General features: G+C 45.3%; 1 protein-coding gene across 5 annotated transcripts in view; it reads left to right on the forward strand.

Moving 5' to 3' along the window:
* TAOK1 (TAO kinase 1) overlaps window positions 1–26,269 on the forward strand; it is a 144,991-nt gene that overhangs the window by 36,671 nt on the left and 82,051 nt on the right. For 2 of the 5 annotated variants that reach the window (XM_073315974.2, XM_073315982.2), the window contains exon 1: window positions 2,805–3,092. The exons of 2 other annotated variants lie outside the window; for them this stretch is intronic. The gene's annotated coding sequence lies outside the window, so the exon portion shown is untranslated. Of the gene's footprint in view, window positions 1–2,804; window positions 3,093–3,287; window positions 3,531–26,269 lie in introns of those variants that run through there. One more of the 5 variants, XM_073315977.2, reaches the window with a different exon arrangement.

Genomic DNA, 26,269 nt, shown 5'->3' on the forward strand with positions numbered 1-26,269 from the left:
CTAACAGGGCTTGAACAAAAGGGGACTAAGTGTACATTTATTTCTAGAAAGTCACAGTTTGTAATGACTTTTGTGTCCACGGGTTATGCTGTGGTTTATTACATGCCATGACCTGTTAAAGCAGCCACAGAAGATCCTTATCAGCTGCACCAAATGAGAATTTGGCCCTCCTTGTTATGAATTTTAAAGGCAATGCAGTCTGCAGGAATAAGCACCAGGCTGGAAGTCAGGAGATCCTGATTTCTAATCCTGACTCAGTGTGGCCATGTGCAAATCACTTCCCCGTACTGTCTCAGTTTCCTCATTGGTGAAATGTGCATAGTAATACCTACCTCCTAGGGATGTTGTGAGAATTAGTTAGTTAAAACCCATACAGTGCCTTGAACAGATAACGCTCTGCACAAATGCTAAATATTACTATTGTAACACTTGCAATAAGAGCATTTATCATTTCTAAGTTGTTTTTAACATTCCAAAAACATACCCTCCTATGCTCATAATGTTTTAGGAGACTGGGCAATATAAGAAACAAAATCCGTGCTTTAGATCTGGCTGCTTGTGATGTGGATGGCTTTGCTTTTGTGTCAGGTGATGTGCTACAAACATCTTTGGCAGATGTGTGACATCCAAACTTTCTGGAATGGCTGCCAGCTTCAAGGCTGGGTTGATCAAATTAATCTTCAGTTTGCCTATCCCAACGCTTCTAACAACATATGCTGGGGATGATGCAGTGATGACAGTAACCAAGGTTTGATAGTCATCTATATATGCCCTGATTTTCCTGATGGGAATCAAAGACTATGGTGTGAGACTCTCACATAGTATAGGTCAGTGTAACTCTGGAGCTGTGCTGATTTGCACCAGCTGAAGATCTTGCCCATTAACTCCAGATACCCACTATTCCTATCCCCCCCTCCCGTGTTTTTACTCAGGGTTAAATACTACCTGATAAAAATATAGATGTTGCCTCCTTGAGCACTCTAAATATTTAATTTGGGAACCAACGTGTACCATGCCAGCATATTTCTGATTATTGCTGTTACCTGATGGCTATCAAGAAAGGCCTCGGAAACGCAGGTAATTAGGCGTTATCCTCAGTGCCTGTTGGACAGTGTCCCCTGCTGGGGTTTCAAGTACAAGTTAGTTTACAGGGAGTCTCACAGGAAATTGTGGTTTTGTTTTGTTTTCCTTTTTTTTAGCATTATCAACAATGTTTGGTTTGCAACAAATTCCTATTTTGTAGCCAAGGCGCCTCAAACTGTCTTTATACTATTGGTTAATATGTATTGAGCACTTTACAAACTATAGGGGACACAGTCATCTCACATGACTCAAGATTTAGATTTGGTAAAAAACAAACGTTTCCAAACCCAAAGTCCAATAGAACTGTTTCCATTAATTTGCCACTGAAGTGTCAGTGTAAATATTGGTTTTCAAACCTTCCCCCATGACTCTGAAAGGGAAATAGACTATAAACACAAATGAAACTGACTTCAATGATTTCCATTGCTCATTCTGAGAGAGAGAAACAGAGCAATTAAACAGCATGCATGGGGAAAAGTGAGATGTTTAAATTCCTCTGGTATTAGTCTATAGGAAAAGAAATGCATGTCTCTACAATATGATTTTTAATTAATCCTCACAGAGCACCAATGTGAGATAAGTATTACCCTCCCATTTTACAGATGGGGAAACTGAGGCCGAGACATCCAGTGACCTACTCAAGTTCACAAAGGCATAATAATTAGAGGCAGGATTAGAACTCAGGAGTTCATGTGCTCAGGCCACTTAGCCTCTGCCTCTCCCTCTCCTCTCAGCTAGACCCAGGGCAGTGGCTATTCTGCAATAGCCCAGACTTGGCCAGGGGAGCTGGGGCTCACGATTTTTTGCTTTCACCTGGGCAGCACCCAGAGAAAGGCAGGTCAGTGTCACATCTACACCTGTCTCCATAGGACCCCGCCTCTTCTCCGTGCCCACACCCTGAGCCCCCCATGGGACTCTACCCACTCTACCCTCCTGCCCCCCCAATCCCTCCAGGGGCCCCCCACCCACTTTCCCCTCATGCCTCCTCCCCCCCTTGGGACCCCGCCCACATCCCCCCTCTCCCCCTGCACCCCCAAGGGACCCCCGAGTCCCCCCTCTCCTCACCCTGCCCCCTCTCCCCCCCGGGACCCCTCCTGCCCACTCTCCCCACACATCCCCTCTCCCCCCCACACCCCCAAGGGACCCCCGAGTCCCCCCTCCCCACACATCCCCTCTCCTCACCCCGCCCCCTCTCCCCCCCGGACCCCTCCTGCCCACTCTCCCCACACATCCCCTCTCCCCCCCATGCCCCCAAGGGACCCCTGAGTCCCCCCTCCCCACACACCCCCTCTCCTCACCCTGCCCCCTCTCCCCCCCGGGACTCCTCCTGCCCACTCTCCCCACACCCCCCCCTCTCCCCCTGCGCCCCCAAGGGACCCCCGAGTCCCCCCTCCCCACACATCCCCTCTCCTCACCCCGCCCCCTCTCCCCCCCGGACCCCTCCTGCCCACTCTCCCCACACATCCCCTCTCCCCCCCATGCCCCCAAGGGACCCCTGAGTCCCCCCTCCCCACACATCCCCTCTCCCCCCCATGCCCCCAAGGGACCCCCGAGTCCCCCCTCCCCACACATCCCCTCTCCCCCCCATGCCCCCAAGGGACCCCCGAGTCCCCCCTCCCCACACATCCCCTCTCCTCACCCTGCCCCCTCTCCCCCCGCCGGACCCCACCCGCCCGGAGCCGCTCCCCTCCCGCGGCCGGGAGGCGGGGGGGCGGCGAAGTCTCGCGAGAGGCGGGCGGGGGCCGCTGGCTGCGGGCGGCGCGGAGCGGAGCGGCGGACGCGGCGCAGCCGGAGCCCGGGAGAGGCGCTGAGGGAGGCGGCACCGAGCCCGGCCCGGCGACCCGCTCCGCACCGGGGGCACGGCCGGCCCCGCCCCGCGCTCGCTGCGGCCCGGCCCGGGGCTCCCGAGCAGGCGGGGCCCAGGCGGCCTCGGCTCCCCGACCCCTGCCATCTTAGCGGCCGAGCCCGGCCCCGGCCCCGGCCCGGGCCGCCTGCCGAGCCGACGGAGGGTAAGGGCCGGGGGCGCCTGGCGCCGTCGCTGCCGGCGGGGGGGCGGCGCGGCGGGGCGGGGGGGCGCGGCGCGGGGGGCAGGTGCCCCCCCCGCCAGCGGGAGCAGCGTCCCCGGCCCCCCCCCCGCGCGCCACTGCAGTGCTGCGGCAGGCCCGGCCCGGCCCGGGGGGCGGGAATGGCGGTTCCTCCTTTCCCTCCGCACGGCCCCCGCCGGCCCCCTCCGCACGGCCCCCGCCGGCCCCCTCCGCCGGAGACGGGGCTGCGGCCCCGAGGGCGGCCCCGGGCTGCGAGCCGGCGGGAGGTGGCCGCTGGTTTCCTTTGCGCTGCTAGATGGTTTCGTGGCTGTGGGGGAGCGTGTGGTGAACGCGAATCAGCCCTTGTCGGCGTCTCCCTCCCTCCCTCCCCTCCTGGCGTGAGGGGCAACGAGTCTTTCCTCGGTACAGTCAGGTGCTTTGTTTGTTTGTTTAAATAGCTCTTTTATTCCATCCTGCAGACTTGCTCCTCCCGGAGTGGTGAGTTTTTAGGGTAAATACCGTTTTGCTCAGTGCAGATGCGGGATTTAGGCGAAAGTGACCTATATAAAGACCTCTTCTTGCTTCCCTTCAGCTGTGTCTGTGCTTAGTGACCGTGCCCGCCTGTAAAATAACATTTTTCAAACATTTCAATCTGTCAAATCAAAATATCTAATTGGATTTAGATTTCTGAAACCTCTGTGTCAGTGTCGCTTTTGGTTCTTGCAGCAGTTATTTACGGATGTCTTCTAACCTGATTTGCTGCAAACGTTGTTGGAAATGTTAGGGTTCAACCTTATAACAGTAAAAAAAATACCGTAGGTCCATTGCATATTACAGGCACTCCGACAGCACGGTGGTGGGTGCGGTACAAGAAATGGAAAAGAACAGAGTTAGAATTATGTTGTCTAGTGTCAAGATTTAAATATCTTACTGAATATGAAAAAAATACGATTAGGTTTGAGACCCTTATTCTGTTTGTTTTCCCAGCAGAGAGCTAGTATTTATTGTGCTTGCACCTCCTGTTTATCATGGCCTGGAGTATTTCATTAGGTGGCATTTTAGTGAATGAGTTGGTTAAATAGCAGTTGCTTTAACTAGTTGAACCAATTGTGACCGTCATCTTTGATGACCGCATTTCTAGCATCTTTATAGCAATTTCTCCATAAAGGCCAGATGAGTGAGATGTTACCTTCAGGTTTGAATTTCATTGATTGGTTAGTGTTAATGCTATTTATAGTGAATCTGTCACATTCTCCTTGTTTTATGTATTTGCATAAAGGTGGTTGTTGTGGAATGTTTAAAAAGAAATGTTTCAAAATGCCATTTCTAATGTGCGGTAGTACATCTTGTTGAATACTCTAGTTCAGAGGCTAAAATGTCTGAAGAATAGCTCTAGTGTGTAGTACATTGTAATAGTGAAGACAATATCAAAGCAATGAAAAATCAGGATATATTTTAGTACTGGGGATGTGGATTTGTTTTTACATAGTTCATGACTACAGACTAACCCATCCTATTGCTATATATGTGATTTCAAATATTTCTCTCAAAACAAAGTTGAGGTTGCATCTTGATTCCAGTTGTTCCTGTTCACTATTTTGTAACTTTTGTTGTTTTGTAGCTTTTGTTACTTATGTCCAAGGACAAAATAACTAACAACTGATTTGAGCCTTCATGTTAGATTGTTCACAACATTGTCCTAGTTTATGCTAGTGTGTTTGCCCCTGGTTTTAGAACTCTTCTTCTTGGTATGTATTGCCACAAAAATGGAGATACATTTGAATCCTAACTTGACATCTGAACTCGAGAGAGTGAATTTTTCTTTTGTGTTGTGGCTGTCTCAGTAAGGAGAAATTAATTCTGAAAGTTTTGTTTAAATATATGTAGCTTGTTGGTTAAAATAAGAGTCTAAAGTGAAGTGCCTATAGACAGGTCATTATCCGAGAAGCTAAAATTAAATGGCACATGTCGAGGGTCAGAATTATGTATGCCTACAATTATTTAAATCCTAAACTGAACTATTGAAGTAGTGTACCTCACGTCACACCCTCCCATTAAATTCCATCGTAAGCTAACTTTTAAAGAATTTCCTTTAAAAGTTATTTGCTCTCTTGTACCCATTTATATAACTTTCATCTTTGCCTTTGCTATAATTCCCCAGTGTTTGTTACTGGAATAAAATGTTTTAAACAGAAGTTGTAAGACACCACTAACTTTTTGGAATTAATGAGATTATTCAAAGAGAGACAATCAAATATCACACTGCTGATTACAGTTTTGTAATGTAAGGTCATTTGCCAAATGTCTCCTAATACTGCATTTCCTGTAATCTATATTTTCAGTGAACAGTAGATAAGGTAAGGAATTTGTTTTAAAGATTATACAGATAGATCATTGCTGTATAGTAAGATTAGTTTCACGAGTGACAAAATGTGTGTAGTCTGCATGCATGCATGCCTGTGTTTGTTTGATTACTTGCTAATTGCAGTCTATTTTTTTTCTACCTCTAAAGCTTCATGTTGTAGTGACTCTTTTTTCCTCTGAAAGGTCTAGTGTCACTCTATCCACTGCAAGCAGACCATTGCTCCTAAGCCAACCAAATGGACAGTACAGTTCACTTGGAGAATATTTCTGTTGTGTGTTTAGCAAATAGTGGAAACCAGTTATTTTATTAAAGAAAAATGGACATTTGGATAGATTTGTGTCAAACTTTACAAAGACCTGTGGAGAGACAATGGCAAATGTCATAATTTTTTTTCTTGAAATGTATGTTGATGGCCAGTCAAGTTGTACTTAAACATATAGAAAAAAATTGTCTTTTTTAGAATCACATAGGCGTGTATATTGGTACATTCAGGCCCATATTAGAAGCTAAGGATCTTTGTTCAGCTATTTAAGATAGAATATTATGGTTCATGATCCCATCTCCCAAAATATAAGGGCTAGGTCTAGCCTCATATTTCATAGAGCAGTATGTTATTAAGCATCATGATATTGTCTCCATGGCTCCATAAGACTACCCTCGCAAAGCGGGGAACCCATCTTTAACTCTAGACTTGTTCTTTCATTTGACAAGCCTGCAAGCTCCTGTCTGTACTAGAAAAATCCTCTATTGGTGACATCAGACTTCAGTTACAAATAACTCATGGCCTCAATCAACCATGGTTGAGAATGGCTTACCTGCAAGTATATTCAGAGCCATTTTAATACCTATTATGGGTATTGAAAATGGATTGGCACTGTCTACACTAGTGACCAAATTATTCTCACTCCTGAATTGACTTGGTGTAGGGAGAACTCCTGGTGGATACAATTTGTCACCCACTGGTTATTTGCTGCCAGGTTTAAGAGACTGAAAAGATAACTGAGTAGAAAGGGGTGCTTTAAAGCACTACTTTCAAAGTTTGTAGAAGGAGTTTTTTTAAAAGAGTGCACATTCTCCATTGTGATTATAAGAGGAGGAGAGACTGGGAAACAAAATGGAAAAATCCCAAGGATAAAAGGGCATAGAACCACTAACCTCCTCCTGCTCAGGCAAAGTGGCGGGGAAGTTATGTTTTGAAGGGCTAGTAAGCAAAAACAGTTCACCCTGTGAAAATCTGTTTGGAGTATCAGGACATAGAATTAGAGTTCAAGTGCATTTTTTAGGAAAAAATTGTACAACACTGAGGGAAAGAGTGTAGATCTGTTTAATCACCATTTTAAACAGCTATATGATATTCTCCTTATTTATGTACTGACATACAGTTCAGAGCACATTAACACACACAGGAAGATGCTGTCCCTGTCTCAAGGTGCTTATAGTCTGTCTAAGCAACTCAACATGTTGGGTGACCCTAAGGAGGTTTCCTAGATCATCTTTGGCAGGGGAGGGGGAGGGGAATTGATAATCAGTAGCTGAAAGGATGAGTTTATTGCAATGGGATTGCAGTTAAAGGCTTCTTGTAGTAATTTATCAGAATTTGAAACAGTTATTTGTTGTGGGAGTTCCTGAGGAATCTGAGTTTCATAATTCCTGGTTTCTTTGCCAGAAGAAGTGACATCACTACCACTGTAAAAGTAGTTTGAAAATGGCCTAGTCTGTGGTTGTTTTCGTCTACACACAAACCAATGCAGCATCTAACTAAAATTGTTTGAAAAAATGATTTAAACTGGTGTAAATTCCTGTGTGGGCACACTTAAATAGATTTACACTTGTATTGCTTTCGCTTTTTGCCAATGATTTAACTTATCTTTAACTTATATGGATTTAAAAAACAAATTTATGTAAAACAGTACAATTTATTGTCTAGATAGGAAGTTAGATTTCCAGTGTTCAAACATGTTGGCGTTTAGAGGAAGGATGGTTAGGTTTGGTTTCTAAAACAGAAAAAAAGCACTCTTAGTCCAGAATAGAGCATCCACACATAGTTATTCTGAAATTCTTGTTCCACTTTCAATTTACATCCTTCCTTAGGCCTGGTCTACACTAGAATCTTACATCAGTATAGCTATATCTCTCAGCGGTGTGAAAAATCCATAACTTTTGAGATGTAGCTATACTGACTTAAACCCCTGTGTAGACAGTGCTAGATTGACTGACAGAAGAATTTGTCTATCCACCTAGCTACTGCTTCTCGGGGGGTGGATTACCTTGACTGATGGGAGAAACCCTCCCATTGGAGTAGGCAGTGTCTACACTGAAGCACTACAGCGGTGGAGTTATAATGTTTTAAGAGTGATGCATACCCTTAATCTGGAAGAATTTTCATGTATAGAAAACCCCTAAAATAGATAGATGGGCTCAACTCGTCACTGAAAGTGACGCTTTATTAATGTGAATGGGCAATAGTTTCTGACTTTTCCTCTGGTATTGTTTGGCTGTAGGCAGTTTTTTCGGGGTTGGGTTAATGGGGCATCAGCACATAATTTTAGATGGTGAACGCTATCTTCTACAAGAGAAAAAACTAGAAACTGAATTGTATTTTACTTTTTAAAATAAAATGGAAGTTTAGATTCTGAGGAAAGAAGCAAAAATCAAAAAGGTCTAAAGTTATGACACTTGCAGTTTTTCTATGGCTGTTACTTTGCACTGACACTGGCTATAACTATCTGCAGCCATGAAGATATTTTTGTTATAGTAAGGCATAATGTGCAGGGTGACATGTTCCCCCCCCATCCCCTTCACAGGTCTATAAAACATCTACACTTGAAGAACATATGAGATAAGTTAAATCTTATTTTAAGGTAGTTTTCTAGTGGTATGCCTGTGAATAGGTTTTGTGAATTTAATTTCGCTTTAGCTGTACATCTGTGATGTTAAACCACATTTAAAAATTCTTCTGGCTGTCTTATATGGATTCGAGAGTTTACCTACAGTTCAGTTTGAGACTGAACATCAATGTGTGTTACACTCAAAGCCCTTCATATTGGGTTTTTACTTCGTTTAAAAATTACTGGGAATTTCAGTGTTGATTCTAAAATTTTAAAAATGGGTGAAAATGGGTGACAAAAATGAAAGGCGGGAATGGGGGATGCCCAATACTCATGTAGGCTGGCGGAAGAGTGCCCGGTACACATGGGAGTGGGGAGGGGTGCAGCAGGTGGTGGGGACCAAGAGGTGCCTGGTAATTACGATGGTGCAGTTGAGGAAACCTTCCGCTCCCTGTGGGCCTGTTGTTGCAGCGATCGGGTAGTCTCAACTGCCTGGCTCCCTGCCTATCTTGCTCCCCCATTGCAGAGCAGCAGTTACCAACGTGAAGTTACCCTCCTCTGTGCAGGCGTGCTGTATCGTCCAGCAGAGACTCTACGAGGGGGCAACTGAGCCACCATCTCCCCTTCTGGACTGGGGAACCAGGCCTGGGGAGTTCCGTACTTCAAAATCCAGTTGAAAATTGGGAAAACCTGAAAAATGGCTTTTTTTAAACTTGGGAATTTTGGGGGAAAATTGGGAAAAACCAAAGTGCTTTAGTTATACCATAATTCTTAGAGCACCACCTCAGTGAGTAAAGTAGTCTTCAGCCTCTCCCTTACCTCAGCTACATTAAAAAACCCCTGCCTTTAGTAGCTTGCCTCCGTTGGCCGAGCATCAGAAGGCACAACTCTCTCAAGGGGCAGATGGGCCGCTGGGACCAGCCCACCTCTTTCTGCTGCTGAATCAGCCTTTCCACTCTTCCTTGTTGGTTCCTATAACATTTCTTGCCCACTCCCCAGCCTGGTCTCCTGAGATCACCCACCCTAACTCCTGTTGGTTGCAGACTTGAAGGGATTGGGAACCAGCAGCATGGGAAAGTGGAGCACATGATGAGGGTGAAAAGAAGAAGGGCTGGGGTCTTGCAGCAGGGAAGTAGTTTAGATAGGTTCTTCTCAGCATCCGTAAACCCTTCTTCCCTGGCGTAGTGCCACTCCATGGCAACAGCAAACCATGGGCTGTTAGCCTACTCGGCAAGAGTTAAATTGCATTAGAGCTCCTTTCAGGGATCTCCCATTTACACAGTATTAGGTATGTTGGCTTATCACTGTTTTCCCTCCCCTTTCTCAGAATATAATGCTGATCTCTCTCTCCAGTCCTCTCTTAATTGTTGACTATTCCGCCCTCAAGCCCAAGAGAGCAGGAGGAAGGTTATTTGTGGAGTTTGTCCTAATGCTGCTTCACAGACAGGCCACTGGAGTACAGTGAGAGGTGTGGTATCTCTTCCCCTGGGAAACCAGACTTCACTGGGGCTTCTGAAGTTGGGTCTCAGGGGCAGTACAACATGCTTTCTCTTCAGTATTAGCCTGGCTTGTAGTTGTCACTGACGTTAACTCCTACTTCGCACTTCCCCCCAGAGAAACATAAACCAGTCTGAGAAAGGGGGTTGTGGGTACTATAGGGGATATTACTCTATTGAGACTTGAATGTCACTGGCTTTTCTTCCTCTTCTGCAAATACACGTTGCTTTTGTACTGTCTTGTTGGTGTAAGGTATGTGCTTTGGTCTCTCAGGGCTAGTCTACACTGGCAATGCTAAAGCACTGCTGTGGCAGCGGTTTAACGTGCCTTGTGTGGTCGCGGCGCAGCGCTGGGAGAGAGACCGCTCTAAAAGTCCCACCTCAACAAGGGGCGGAGCTCCCAGCACTTGGAGCACCGTCCACTTTTCCCAGTGCTGGGGCACTGTTTACACTGGCACTTTACAATGCTGCAACTTGCTGCTCTCATGGGGGGTGTTTTTTCACACCCCTGAGTGAGAAAGTTGCAGCACTGTTAATTGCCAGTGTAGACAAGCCCTCAGTCTCTGTCTGTTCTGGAAAGCAACTGAGTTTAATAACAGTTAAAATCATTGGCGGATCATCCATGCTTTTGATGGGACTGAATGAGGTTAAATGTGTACCAGAACTGGGCTTTGGCAGTAGTGACCTGATGCAAGCATGGTTTTGAAATCCATTTATATTATGATTGGCCAAGTCCACGTAGTCAAGATGGCTGTATACATTTTAATATGTTAAGTAAAACACAAGATGAATGCATAACAATAAGCTCATCACAAGGTCTCCAACTACTGTAACCTTTATTTTCCCATACCTCTTACCCTAACCTTTGTCAGTCACCCATTGCTGTATTAGATTTAATTTAAGGCTTGTGTATGTTAGGGAATTTTGCACTGGTATTGCTTCACTAGTGTAACCCGCTTGCAATGTAAATATGTTGCATTGGTATGCATATGTTATCAGGGATAAATTGCACTGGTGCAGTGTGTCTGTATGGCAGAGGTTGCAGCACTGTAGCTGCACTTATGTAAAAATTCCTAGTGTAGACAAGACTGGTATGAAAGATGGAGAGGGAGTACTAGTGTGGTTCAGAGACAATGCCCTGTCAAGAACACTAACCTCCATTCATACTCATAGTTGTTAAAAAGGGCAGGAGAGAGAGGGTTTTTACCCAGGAAAATATCTTAGGAGGCTAGAACCCCCAATCCTCTGGCTGCTGGAAGAGGAAGGAGCTATCTCTCAGAAATGGACCTGATTCTTATCAGCGGCACTATTTCCTGAAGGCTTCTAATTAGCTTTGTTGAGACTGACCAGAGTCTTGTTCATTACATTTTATTGCTGCTTGGGGAAAAAACTATGCACAGGGCTGTAGGTACTGGGACTGTCAGTGTGCAGATTCAGGAAGATTTCACTGCAAACATTGACATTTCACTATTGTAAAGGATAGAAAACCCCACCACCACCACCCTTTTTTGGGGTAAAAGGAGGATTAATTTTGGCAGAAATTGAAGTCTTAGAGCCCACCTTAGGAATTGCCCTATGGGATCAGACCTGAGGTTCATCTAGTCCAGTATTTTATCTTTAATGGTGGCCAGCACCAGATGCTTCAGAGCAAGATGTAAGGAACCCTGCATTGGACAGATGTGGGATAATCTGCTCCTTATGAAGGTTTCATTCTAACCCCTGATGCTCAAAGATTGGTTTAAGCCCTGAAGCATGAAGCCAGAGAAAGTTTTATACTTGCCTACTTTCCAGAGGCAAGTATAAAAGTGGATTTTTCAGGTGCTTAGTGGAACACCATGAACATCTATGAGACTCTAAAAATCATAAGATCCTAAAACAAAAATGTGAATGTAGTGAATCTAGTGTATATTCTTAAGAGTATTTTACTATTTTATTATACTATTTACTATAATAGATAACCTTTCATGGTGTTCTAATTAGCATGAGGCTATGTCCACTAGACTTCTTTTCTTAAAATTTCCCACTCTGGCTTACTGCTAGTGTAGACCGGCTAGTGTAGACCGGCTCCTGACATTTCAACTGCTTTATTTTTTATGGTAGTTAAATAACAGCAGCTGTGCTGGTGCTCGTCCCACCGGTTCGGCTGCATTGGTGGTGGCCCCGCGTGAGAGAGTCTAGCGTCTGGAAGGCTGAAGAGTGTGTGCAGCTGTCACCCCTAGTGTCGGTGCAGTCGTTGCATGTGAAGGTGCTTATGTTGGAATAGTTTATCCCTGTAAGGAAAGAGGAATGATCTATACTGGTATAAGCCTTTGTTAATTTGGGCAAGTTTCATTGGTCATACAGGTAGTTACACCAGTATAAATTCCTGTGTGGACACTCTGTGGACTGGTCTACACTAGAAATTTTAGCCAGTATAGTAATGTCAGTTAGAGTTGTGATTTTTTTTTTTTAAGAGTATTTCTATACTGGCAAAAGCCTACTAGTGTAGACGAGTTATACCAGGAAAAATGTGCTTCTGCCGGTATACGAACCTGTGAAAAGTAGTTGTCACAGCGGACCGTGGTGAATATACAGGGCCATATGTGATGACTGTTCACTGTCTTTTTCATTTGGGATTGTAAACTGTCATTCACCCTCTTAACAGCACTAGTAAAAAATTAACCTCATGGGTTTTTGTTTGCACTTTAATTTTAACTGCTCTTTTGCATACTATAAAACTCTGACTTTCCAAAAATAGAACATCTCCATTAATTCACACTAACCATTGCAGAATACATAGTGGAAGGTCAAGACCCACCCAGTGTATAATCTAATGTACACTATTTTATGAAAGCAACAGAGAGCTCCATTGTGGCTGACTGTTAAAATGCTCTATTAAAGCCTCCCTTAGCTGTACATCTCCGCAGTTGGCTCATCTAATAGACCTTGTGTCCAGCTGCTCACATTCAGCAGAGTGCTGCTCAACCTCACCTCTCCATCCTGGTGGGAGCTTTTCCACCTTCAATTCACAGATGTATGCAGTACACAACATGCAGCTATAACCAGTAGGTATTTTTCTCGCTGAGATCTGGTCTAATGAGTAAGCAATGCCAGCAGTCTACCAAAAGCACATTCAGCTGACATTCTGCACTTACTGAGCCAGTAGTTGAATCTTTCTTTGGCATTGTTGAGGTGGCCAGTGTATGGCTTCATGAGCCAGCAAAGCAAGGGGTTGGGTGGGTCTCCCAGAATCATCGCTGGCAGTTCAACATCGCCAGTGGTAATCCGTTGGTCAGGAAAGAATGTCCTGGTTTGCAGCTTTTTGAAAAGTCCCGTGTTCTTAGAGAGGCAAGCATCAGGCCCCTTCCCCGACCAGCCTGCATTGTTATCAGTGAGGCATCCTTGGTGGCCCACTAGCACTTACATAACTGTAGAAAAGTAGCCCTTTCTGTTGTTGTACTCTGTGGTGTAAGGTGGTCTGTTGTCAAAATAGGGGTATGCAACGCCCCACCACAGTTTGGGAACTCCATTGCTGCGGTTCCATCCACTGTTCCCTGTATGTTGCTGAGAGTGACATACCTGGTAGCAGCAGACATTTAATGGCCTTAAACTAGTGGTGGGCAACCTGCAGCCCACGCACGTACCTGTCAGGGTAATCCGCTGGTGGGCCGCGAGACAGTTTGTTTACATTGACTGTCTGCAGGCACGGCCGCCCACAGCTGCCAGTGCCCGCGGTTCGCAAAGGACAGTCAGCTCTATAATTCAGGAAGCTAGCTATATGGATTGCTGAGAGTATGTGGAGGTGAACCTTTCCCCAGTCATTTCACATCAACCTTGTGACTATTTCCTTGCTTGTTCTTCTGCTGTAGGTTCCACCCTAATTATTATCAGTGAATGTTAAGGTTTTGGTTTTGACTTAAGGCTGGTCTACACATAGTTATTTCTGTATAGACTATGCTAATATACGTGCCTTTATACTGATATAACTATGTCCACTCTGAGGGCTGTACTACTTAACTACAACTCTTTCTAAACTGATATAATGAAAACAGTACAGAACCTGTGCGTAGATCAGCCCTTAAAAGCCCTGAACGGCTTGGGACCTACTTCTTTGTGAGAATTCTTTTGCCATGTACTATACTGCCACATCGGCATTCAATGGAGATGCTCCAGTCAGAGCCTGTGGGTATAAAGGTCAGCAAGCTGTTTCTGTGAGGGGCTCTCAACTTTGGAACTGACACTACCCTCCATGGTTTGAAATAGCCTAAATTTGTTGACTTTCACTCTGTTTCAAGGCCCATCTGTTTATCCAGGCTTTTGGGAAGGGAGGGTTGTGATAAGGGCTGGTGTTTGTGGCAATGAGGTGGTGGTTGAGTTTTGAGTCTGTCAGCTTATTTTTTGGTTTTGAGGTGAGGGGCATCTGCTGGTTCAGTTTTTTCCGTCTTGCATATGATTCTTTTTGTTTTGTTTTGTTTTGTTTTATTTTTTAACAAAACTCCTGGCATCCAAGGTGAGCTATACACCACGTCTGAACACTGCTACCAGCTGTGGGTATATGAATCCGTAATTGCATTGTTGTCTGAGACTCACCAGTTGTCATGCCAGCATTTCTGGTGGGAGAACACAATGGAAGGAGTAGCCCTAGGACTAGGACGTTGTGGGCTGGTGAGGGAGAGAGTCTACCCTGCAACCTCTGTTTATAATCCTTTTCCTGGGTTAGTTTCAAACAATAGATGCTTGTTTGGTTGATCCTGTCACTGTAGTATGGCGCCTAACTTAATAACAAGACTGAATTTGTTTTGCCCTGTTGAGAAATAAAATGTATTCTGACCTCACAGAAATATTAGCCTGACTGAAGCAGGCAGCCAGCTAAGTCAGCCAGCAGATGATTGGTTAGCTTGTATGTCTGGTGGAGATGACAATTAATATTTAAATTAAAAAAAAAAAAGATTTTAAATGATCTAGACCCATCATGCTTTTCAAGTAGCTACTTCAGTATGGTTTTTTTTTTTTACCCTTCTCTTCCCTCCTTCCACCTTTCCTGCTTTTGTTTTTAGCCCTCACTTGTTGCATTTTGTTTCAAATTCGATTGTAAGATGTTCGGGGCAGAGAGCATGTTGAGTGGCCAGCACAGTGGGGCCCAGTCCCGATTGGGGCCTTCTGACACTAACACAATAAACATAATTCTAAGTAATTTAGCATTCAGAACCTTTGCCATTCAGCTTTCCACTCACATTAGTCTATCAGTTTGAAGTATTACATGAACTACAAGTCTGCTTGTGGCATGGTGTAGTCAGTTTGCATACTTCAGCAGGAGGGGGTTCTCTCTGTCTGTTGAATACAGGCAAGGTATGAAATCTTCTTCTCTACAGAAAACATACTTGTCTCTCTGGTGTATAATTTGTTTTTATGCCTACCACTCAGGAACCTTTTTATGCCTACCACTCAGGAACCTTTTTATGCCTACCACTCAGGAACCTCTCTGTCGTTCATGTTGTATATTCTACAGGCCCTCCTAGAAAGGTGTTCTTCAAAATAACTGCATCTTATGAAAAACTTCTTTCCATGGAGCCTTTAAGTAAAAGGGATTTCAAATATTGTACTAATTTCAACTTGCTTGGTTTTTCTGCATCTTATTACATTTTGGTTACAGTAAAAGCCTCTCACTTATAAAAAACAAAATCAATAATATATTACTGTAAATAAACTGCGGTTATTATGCGATATTAAAGGTGGCTGCATGGGTAAATAATGGTTATGTGCCTTTTTATTTTTCCCTGCTTTATGAAGAAAATCTGAAATATTTTTTAAAAAATTTGTTTTCTCTTAGGAATATCATGTCTTGTCTTCCCTGTTTTTTCTGGGAGATTTCTTGGCGGGCCAGATGGCGGGAGTGGGAATTTTTCTCCCAAGCGTGTCTCAGATGTTTTAGTTATACAGGTGTTAACAAAAGCAAGCAAACCAAGAGTTTTAAACTATTGGACGATGAGCCCCTTCCCCTCTCAGTTGCTCAAGTTTTTCTTTCTTTGTGCTTGTGGTGTTGTGGTTATACTCATTCTCCAGTTCAGTGTCTTCCAGGAAAACAGAGGAGACAAGATCTGAATTTCTAATGTGAAAAATGAGTGCCCTGACTGCTCTTCCTCCCCCTCTCTGATTTTTTGTGTGAAGAAAGCTGTCTGGTTTACTTTACACAGTATGGCTTTAGTAGAAAGCAGACAAGCACATACCTATTTTATTTTTCATTTATGCTATTAACTTCTTAAAAATAAAAGTATATGTAAGGTTTTTCCCCTGCAGTGTATGCTGCATATCTTATATATTGTGATGTACATCAGAGCTTAGATGTGACTGGCGACTGGTAGTGGGCACTTTACAAATACCTAGCCATTCTTTTTTGTACATAGGGTTTGTTTTTTTTTTCTTTTTAAGTATGTTTCCCCCTCTTTATGCTCCTGTTTGTTTGGAGGTATTTTAATAAGCACCATGTAATGGTGCATTGTTACTCTTCTGTCAGTTTCTACCAGAGGACACCCTAGATGTTTATATAAGAATCGTGGTAGTACTAACAGTGCCATTCCACCAAGATTACTCTTGGGTCCTGGCCAGATTCAGGGGAGCAGCCAGAACCAACAACCTGCCTGAAGGCGAGAAGAAATCCGCCTGCGTATGCCCTAAGAAATGTAACCTAAGACTGCATCTAATTTGGCTCCAAGACTTCTTCCCGTGCCTGGGAGGAGCACTGTAGTAGCTTAGCAGCAGCTGGCTTTGTGGAGGTAGTTCTTTAATTATATTTGCATGTGATGTTTCTGCTGGTATAGACACTTCTGTTCTTCTAGAACTAGAGTTCTTAGAACTGTTGGACTAGCTTCTGAAGTCTCTCTGGATCATATCCTCTTCTAACATCTTTGCCAAATCATCTGCAAAGAAGCTGTTTCTTGGAGCTGTGTTAAGTGGCTAGTGACTAACAATGCCAGCTTCCTGATGCAAACTGCTGTCATTGGTAATATTAAAAAATAGATTTTTGATCTTTGAGAAATCATCTAGCTGTAGGTTTCAGAGTAGCAGCCGTGTTAGTCTGTATTCGCAAAAAGAAAAGGAGTACTTGTGGCATCTTAGAGACTAACCAATTTATTTGAGCATAAGCTTTCGTGAGCTACAGCTCACTTCATTGGATGCATTGAGCTGTAGCTCACGAACGCTTATGCTCAAATAAATTGGTTAGTCTCTAAGGTGCCACAAGTCCTCCTTTTCATCTAGCTGTAATAAGGGCAAATGGGCGGCAAGCAACGTTAGAGGACATGTTCCTTCCCTGTTACTTTCAGGAACCTTACTTTGTTCTTGGATGTTCTTTACAGTTTGCCTTCAGAAAATAAATAATGTTTCATGGCACTGAAAGTTGAATTCCCAGTTCCGCTGTATCCAGCTGGGCACGTGGGTCGGCTGCATGTTTTATTAGGGGGCAATTTCCCACATTTTTCTGGTCAGTTGTCAGGGCAACATCTCATTTTCTACCTAACGTGTCAGGAAGTTCTACTTTTTCTCTCATCGTACATCCAAAAACTTTATAAAGTGGGCACCTGACATTCCCTATTAACAGCTGGCCAATAGATCCTTTCTTAATAAAGGAAATGTTCCTTGAAACCTACGTGGTTTTTTCTGTGTCTGTTCCTGCTGGAAAGCATAAGCATAATCTGTTCTTCTGAACTTCCATAAGAACAGAGGCGTCAAATGCCCAGGTATGAAATTATTCTTCTTGTTCAGTTACAAGAAGGATATGGTGTTGTATATGGCGCTTCAGAACCTACAAAGAGCATTCTTTTTTGTGCATGCAAATTCACTATCTATAAAAGGCGTCAGGTTGACAGCCTCGGCGACTGTGACGGCGGTAATTTTATTTATCCTCCGAGCAGGTAGAGTACAGGCAGTGCTACTGCAAGAATCCCCAGTTGACCTGCCATTGTGCCTCAGCGGCGTCCTTCAGAGGCAGCCTGCAGAGGCCAGGAGGTCGTTCAGTCTACATGCCCGTTAAATTGTCCTCTCTGCTGAGACTGCCAACAAGGGAGGCAGTTAGTGCCAATTGTGCTATTGGTTTTTGTGGTGTGGATGCTTGTCTCCTGGGACTTGTATAGAGCTCACCATACTCATTTCACTCATGCTTCTGAACAGCTGGATCTCAAACAACTTTTGGTCACCACTTGGGCTGAATTTTTACTCTTTATCTAGAGATTAAAGGGTCTGTGTCCCATTACCACAATCACTGAGTCATCCACTCCCCCATAAAGAAGATTTTAACCATGTGCCTCATGGTGCAAATAATAGGTAGAATGTAGTAGAGTTAACAATTGGTACTGCTGGCTTTAGTGAGTGAGTGGCACTCTGCAACTGGGGGGAAAAAATCAAGCTTAGTAGTACTTTACATGTAGATAGCACCTTTCACCCTATGATCTCAAAGCACTTTACAGTTGCTGCAGAATGTAGTGGTGTATAGTGGTTAGAGTAAGGCACTGGGGATTGGACCTGGATTTTTATTCTCACCTTTGCCATTGATTTTCAATGTGACATTAGACATGACACTTCATCTCTCATTGACTTAGCTTACTGATCTGTAAAATGAGGATCTCACCTAACTTCTGCAAAACACTTGAGATATTCAAATGAAGACTCTTTATAAGGATGTGGTGGTGTTATAGATAACATCGATGAATTAACGTGTAATTCCATCCCATCATAAAATAAATATATATTCCTATTTTATAGGAGAAACCAACTTGACCTTGAAAGTCTGAGGTACACAGCAAGTCCGTTGCAGAACTGGGAATAGACCCCAGTTATGACTTCCAGTTATCACCTTTAACGATTGGGTAACCCTTCTGATACCAGAAGAGTCCATTGTCCTCTTGGGATATGCACATGGAGATGGAAGGGTGAGGGAGGAGTCATTTGCCATCACAGTACTTTTCTTTCCTCTCCCAGACCCAGTAGAAGGCCATCAGCAGTGCCAAGTGATCCAGGAATGGAAGGATAGCAGCAGAAAGCCGGAGGAGATGTGCATTTTCTTTCCCCTCCCTGGCTTTATGAGGAGTTCGCAAAAGAATGTTAATGTAGCTTTAAACTGCATTCACTTTTTCATCAGGGCCAGCTCCAGGCACCAGCGTTCCAAGCAGGTGCTTGGGGCGGCAGTCAGAGAGGGGCAGTAGAGTTTCCGCAGCGGCAGCGATTTGGCAGCAGCCTCTCCTTTCCGCCAGCCGCGGCGGCAATTCAGCAGCAGCTTCTCTCTCTCCTGCCGTCCGCGGCGGCAATTCAGCGGTGACAGGTTTTTTCACTGCTTGGGGTGGCCGGCCCTGTTTTTCATGATCCACCTTTGTGCTGTGGAACCCCATTCCCTTTCATGCTGGGTTCCAGAGGCAGTTGATGGTCGAGGTAGCAGGGGTGGAATGACTTCCATGCAGTTGCACTGTCCTGGAGACAGTAGCAGGGAGCAAGAGGCCCCAGATCTGGTGTGGAGGCACATGGCATTCATATGTCTTCCAAAATTCACATAGGTCTTTGGGGCGTAGGGGGGGAATCCTCTACCCCTTCCCCCTCAAACGAAGAAATTGAGGATAATTTACCTTAAGAGTTCTTCAGCACAAGGAAGTGATCAAGCCTACATGCTTGTTTTACACTAGACTCCCCATCCCCCAGCCCTTTTTTCTCACCATTGCTAACTGAGCTGAAGCTTCACTGGAGGTAGTTGGGAAATTGGAAGAAAAAAGTCTCTCTTAGGCACAGCTAAAGAGTTTGGAAAACACCTTATATACCTATGCGAGCTGTGCTGGGATGAATACTTTGGTATTTGCTAAGGTAGGAACCCTTTAGTTTTGCACAGATGTTTTCAAAACAAATTGGTGAGTTTAATTTTACGCTTGAGTAAAGAGTCTGTCTCTCCAATATACTCCCCCCACCCCCAATAGATGTGACCTAATTTAAAGAAAAAATGTTTTAATTAAATAAACTATTCCTGTCTCATTGCTTCTTTATTGGAATGTTTTCTGTCTAGGCCAGAGGTGGGCAAACTGCAGCCTGCAGGCCACATCTGGCCCGCGGGACCCTCATAGAATCATAGAATATCAGGGTTGGAAGGGACCTCAGGAGGTCATCTAGTCCAACCCCCTGCTCAAAGCAGGACCAATCCCCAATTAAATCATCCCAGCCAGGGCTTTGTCAAGCCTGACCTTAAAAACTTCTAAGGAGGGAGATTCTACCACCTCCTTAGGTAACGCATTCCAGTGTTTCACCACCCTCCGAGTGAAAAAGTTTTTCCTAATATCCAACCTAAACTTCCCCCACTGCAACTTGAGACCATTACTCCTTGTCCTGTCCTCTTCTACCACTGAGAATAGTCTAGAACCATCTTCTCTGGAACCACCTCTCAGGTAGTTGAAAGCAGCTATCAAATCCCCCCTCATTCTTCTCTTCTGCAGACTAAACAATCCCAGTTCCCTCAGCCTCTCCTCATAAGTCATGTGTTCCAGACCCCTAATCATTTTTGTTGCCCTTCGCTGGACTCTCTCCAATTTATCCGCATCCTTCTTGTAGTGTGGGGCCCAAAACTGGACACAGTACTCCAGAAGAGGCCTCACCAATGTCGAATAGAGGGGGACGATCACGTCCCTCGGTCTGCTCTCTATGCCCTTACTTATACATCCCAAAATGCCATTGGCCTTCTTGGCAACAAGGGCACACTGCTGGCTCATATCCAGCTTCTCGTCCACTGTCACCCCTAGGTCCTTTTCTGCAGAACTGCTGCCTAGCCATTCGATCCCTAGTCTGTAGCTGTGCATTGGGTTCTTCTGTCCTAAGTGCAGGACCCTGCACTTATCCTTATTGAACCTCATCAGATTTCTTTTGGCCCAATCCTCTAATTTGTCTAGGTCCCTCTGTATCCTATCCCTGCCCTCCAGCGTATCTACCACTCCTCCCAGTTTAGTATCATCCGCAAATTTGCTGAGAGTGCAATCCACACCATCCTCCAGATCATTTATGAAGATATTGAACAAAACCGGCCCCAGGACTGACCCCTGGGGCACTCCACTTGACACTGGCTGCCAAGTAGCCATGGAGCCATTGATCACTACCCGCTGAGCCCGACAATCTAGCCAACTTTCTACCCACCTTATAGTGCATTCATCTAGCCCATACTTCTTTAACTTGCTGACAAGAATACTGTGGGAAACCGTGTCTAAAGCTTTGCTAAAGTCAAGAAACAATACATCCACTGCTTTCCCTTCATCCACAGAACCAGTAATCTCATCATAGAAGGTGATTAGATTAGTCAGGCATGACCTTCCCTTGGTGAATCCATGCTGACTGTTCCTGATCACTTTCCTCTCATGTAAGTGCTTCAGGATTGATTCTTTGAGGACCTGCTCCATGATCTTTCCAGGGACTGAAGTGAGGCTGACTGGCCTGTAGTTCCCAGGATCCTCCTCCTTCCCTTTTTTAAAGATTGGCACTACATTAGCCTTTTTCCAGTCATCCGGTACTTCCCCCATTCGCCACGAGTTTTCAAAGATAATGGCCAATGGCTCTGCAATCACAGCCGCCAATTCCTTTAGCACTCTCGGATGCAACTTGTCCGGCCCCATGGACTTGTGCACGTCCAGCTTTTCTAAATAGTCCCTAACCACCTCTTTCTCCACAGAGGGCTGGCCATCTCTTCCCCATCTTGTGATGCCCAGCGCAGCAGTCTGGGAGCTGACCTTGTTAATGAAGACAGAGGCAAAAAAAGCATTGAGTACATTAGCTTTTTCCACATCCTCTGTCACTAGGTTGCCTCCCTCATTCATTAAGGGGTCCACACTTTCCTTGGCTTTCTTCTTGTTGCAAACATACCTGAAGAAACCCTTCTTGTTACTCTTGACATCTCTCGCTAGCTGCGGCTCCAGGTGCAATTTGGCCCTCCTGATTTCATTCCTACATGCCCGAGCAATATTTTTATACTCTTCCCTGGTCATATGTCCAACCTTCCACTTCTTGTAAGCTTCTTTTTTATGTTTAAGATCCGCTAGGACTTCACCATTAAGCCAAGCTGGTCGCCTGCCATATTTACTATTCTTTCGACACATCGGGATGGTTTGTCCCTGTAACCTCAACAGGGATTCTTTGAAATACAGGCAGCTCTCCTGGACTCCTTTCCCCTTCAAGTTAGTCCCCCAGGGGATCCTACCCATCCATTCCCTGAGGGAGTCGAAGTCTGCTTTCCTGAAGTCCAGGGTCCGTATCCTGCTGCTTACCTTTCTTCCCTGTGTCAGGATCCTGAACTCAACCAACTCATGGTCACTGCCTCCCAGATTCCCATCCACTTTTGCTTCCCCCACTAATTCTTCCCGGTTTGTGAGCAGCAGGTCAAGAAAAGCTCCCCCCCTAGTTGGCTCCTCTAGCACTTGCACCAGGAAATTGTCCCCTAGCTTTCCAAAAACTTCCTGGATTGTCTATGCACCGCTGTATTGCTCTCCCAGCAGATATCAGGAAAATTAAAGTCACCCATGAGAACCAGGGCATGCGATCTAGTAGCTTCCGCGAGCTGCCGGAAGAAAGCCTCATCCACCTCATCCCCCTGGTCCGGTGGTCTATAGCAGACTCCCACCACTACATCACTCTTGTTGCTCACACTTCTAAACTTAATCCAGAGACACTCAGGTTTTTCTGCAGTTCCGTACCGGAGCTCTGAGCAGTCATACTGCTCCCTTACATACAGTGCTACTCCCCCACCTTCCTGCCTGGCCCCTCGGCTCTTGGCTTGGGAGGCTCGCCCCCAGCCCCTCCCCCGCAGCCTCAGCATGCTGCGCTGCCGGCGCAATGCTCTGGGTGGCCCGGCAGCGCAGGTGCAGAGCCGGTGCTCTGGGCGGCACAGCTGTAGTGCTGCCAGCCACTAGCGCTCCAGGCAGCGCAGTAAGGGGACAGGGAGTGGGGGAGGGGAGGTTGGATAGAGGGCAGGGGAGTTGTGGGTGGTGGGCAGGGGGTGGGGGTGTGGATAGAGGGCGGGGAACAGGGTTGGTTGGGGCAGGGGTCCCGGGGGGCAGTCAGGAAGGAGAGGGGGGTTGGATGGGGCAGGGGTCCCGGGGGGCAGTCAGGAAGGAGAGGGGGGTTGGATGGGGCAGGGGTCCCGGGGGGCAGTCAGGAAGGAGAGGGGGGTTGGATGGGGCAGGGGTCCCGGGGGGCAAGTCAGGAATGAGAGGGGGAGTTGGATGGGGCGGCCAGGAGAAGTCAGTGGTGGGGGGTCCGTGGGTGGTGAGGGGACAGGGAGCAGGGGGTGGTGGATGGGGCAGGAGTCCTGGGGGGGGGGGCATCAGGGGATGGGGGGGGTTGAATGGGTCAGGATTCCTGAAGGGGCGAGGGGGGGCGTTGGCTAGGAGGCGGGGGCTGAGCCATGCCCGGCTGTTTGTGGAAAGACAGCCTCCATACAATTTGGAAACCCGCAGGCCAAAAAGTTTGCCCGTCCCTGGTCTAAGCTCTTACTAAAATTTGTCTTATTCTCAGAATGTCATCTGCTTTCATAAATAAAATATATTGTCATAGTAAAGGTGTTTTGTAGTTAAAATGTTGCATTCTACTTAGTCAACATTTAATTTGCCTGTATTTCAAACTCTTGTCTTCTGCTAAATTAGGTCCCAGTCCTGCATACGTTTGCTCAAATGTGCAATTTTACTGTCATGAGAAGTTCTGTATCAGAATTAAATTGGACTAGTCATGTGAGTAGAGATATCTACATGCTTAAGAGTCTGCAGGATTTGTGTCCTTAGTAATCAAAGAGACTATTAGTCAGGGACCTGTAGAATACTCTGTGATCCCAAGGCCATAAAATTTGGTGTGGAATCTACCTTTTTCTGCAGAACTATGCATCACAATCTCATCTTTAATTAAAAAAATAAAATAAAAGGAACTCTGCTCCTTATGCTTGTGAAAAAACAGCTGGTTCATGTTTTAGTATTTAGCCAATGCAGAACTGTCTTCCTGAATCTGTGGACAACTTGAAACAATAGCTCTGAGAAGTCTGATCGTTTCCGTCCATATCAGTGGGATATGGACTCTGAAATGGAAAGCTGGCAATTTGCATATCTGCATTAGTTATGTCACTGCTGATTATTTAGCATACATACAATTATTTTTTACATCCCATAATCCCAAATTGCCTCCTACTCCGTCTCAGCTGCCAAAAGCCCCAGCTGCCAGAACTTTCTTGGGCTTCCCATGACGATAACTTCTCTGATGCAGTCATGCAGAGCCAATATAAAAATCTATGGCTGATTGAAATGTAAAAATTTGGGAGCAGCAGAAAAACTGAATTTAGTATCGATGACTAACCCCAGGATACCGTCCTGATTGTTTTATTTTTATATTTAATTCAAGAAAACCCTCAAATTTTAGAATTTAAATGAAGTTGCTGCAGAATTTCCTGCCTTCCACATCAGAGTGCCACAAAATTTAGGTTCAGCTTGCGGTGGCAACCAGAAGGTCTTGATGGTAATTATGGTAGATGTTCAAATACCCTGGTGAGGAGGCCATAGAAATACCCGGACAGACAGACTGGATGGATGGTAAGGAAGCTATTAATAGTAAAGCATCCCACTTTGCATGCATTCTTTCCCCTTTACACACAGGGAAGCTGTGCTAGGCAGTGCAGGGAAACTGGAGGATATAAGGCAGGGATGGCCAACCTGAGCCTGAGAAGGAGCCAGAATTTACCAATGTACATGGCCAAAGAGCCACAGGAATACATCAGCAGCCCAGCCGATCAGCACCTTCCCCTCCCTCCCTGCACCTCCTGATCAGCTGTTTTGTGGCGTACAGGAGACTCTGGGAGGGCGGGGAGCGAGGGCATGGCAGGCTATAAGGAGGGGGTGGGAAGGGAGGGAATGGGGGCAGGGCCTGTGGCAGAGCCAGGGGTTGAGCATTTGAACGCTGCCTGGTCCACTGGAAAATTGGCACCTGTAGCTCCAGCCCCAGAGTTTGTGCCTATACAAGGAGCCACATATTAACTTCTGAAGAGCTGCATGTGGCTCCGGAGCCACAGGTTGGCCACGCCTGACCTAAGGGAAGGGTGATATATTGCCCTTTCTGGCCTGAACGATTAGCCAATGTTTGGTGCCTTGCCAGGTTGTGACTGTTAGGAAAAAAATTAATGATACAAGTCAAGTATTTCTTTGAAGCAGTCCTGTTTGTTTGCAAAGAATGTCCACAAAGTCCTGTTTCCCTGAACACAATAGAAACAAACAGCAGCAGTTAGTTTCCTTGCTTACAGTTTCCAAGTCTGCCCCTCCATCAAGTCCTCTGCTCCAAGAAATTCTGTCCTTCTGCTCTCTCTCATGACCACTTTCACTTGTTTCTCTCACTGTGTGCTGGCTTTTTTTGTTGCGTTCTCTCTCTCTCCAGAAACAATCCCCTAGCTTCTGTGTTTGCAATCAATCTAGGGAAACTCCTCAGACCACGTAACATCGTTCTGTTCAGACTTTGCCATATGGTCGATTGCCTTGGGTGGCAGCTTCTATTCTTTCCAGCTACTTTATTCCATAAATGGGCTTACTTGCTCCGTTCATTTAGTCTGAAAGAAGGGTGATTAGCACATCCATCAGCTTTAACCACATCTGTGATAGCTAAAATAATGGTTGTGCTGGAAGGTAGCAATAGCTATTTCCTATGCAACATGTTCTGTTAATATATCACTCCAAGGCCGTGGCTACGCAAGAGAAATGACCTACTTCTGACAGTGCTTATCAACACTGCTTCCTCCACCTGTACCAAAAGCTGGCTTTGAAAACAGTTTAAACGCTAGTATAGACATGACAGCACTGTTTTCAGCATATATAGAAAGGCTGATTGAGAGCACATTCCACAAGGACTCAGTCAAGCTTTCTTTAAAGGTGATGAAAACTGTTTGTCCCATCTATCCTATCCGTGAAATACTTTTCATACCAGCTGAGTGGTGGGAGAAGAGGTAGTTACTGATGTTCATTTACTTCATTTTCTTGCGTATGGGGCCAGAGATCTACTGGACTGAGAGATTCTGTTCACCAGGTCTTGTGTACAAAAAGAGCATGTGAAATACAAGGGCTCCTGGGGTGTGCTATTGGAAGACAGGAATGTCTTACCATTGCCTTGTGGCAAAGGTAATAGAAATTCAGGACAGTTGTGTTTCTATCTTAGCTGGAATTACCTTTTTCTAACTTAAAATCCTGTAAAAATTGGTTGTGTGTGTTAGGGTAACTTAAGTGCTTCCTTTATAAATTTATGCCAGACAAAAGATCTATGTACACTTGTGTAGGACACAGTTCCTTCCAACCAGGTTCTTACAATTTGAAGAATCCGTGTAAAAGAAAATAATTTTTGAAAATGTTTTCAACACATCTTTGGCCTATCCACACTGGAACTTTAAAGTGTACTAGTACCTGTTTTAGTGGACATTGTGTTTAAACTTTTTTTTTCCCCAAACAAATCCCTCTAGTGTAGATTGAG

Source organism: Lepidochelys kempii, chromosome 17 (genome assembly GCF_965140285.1).
Source record: "Lepidochelys kempii isolate rLepKem1 chromosome 17, rLepKem1.hap1, whole genome shotgun sequence".
NCBI lineage: Eukaryota > Metazoa > Chordata > Testudines > Cheloniidae > Lepidochelys > Lepidochelys kempii.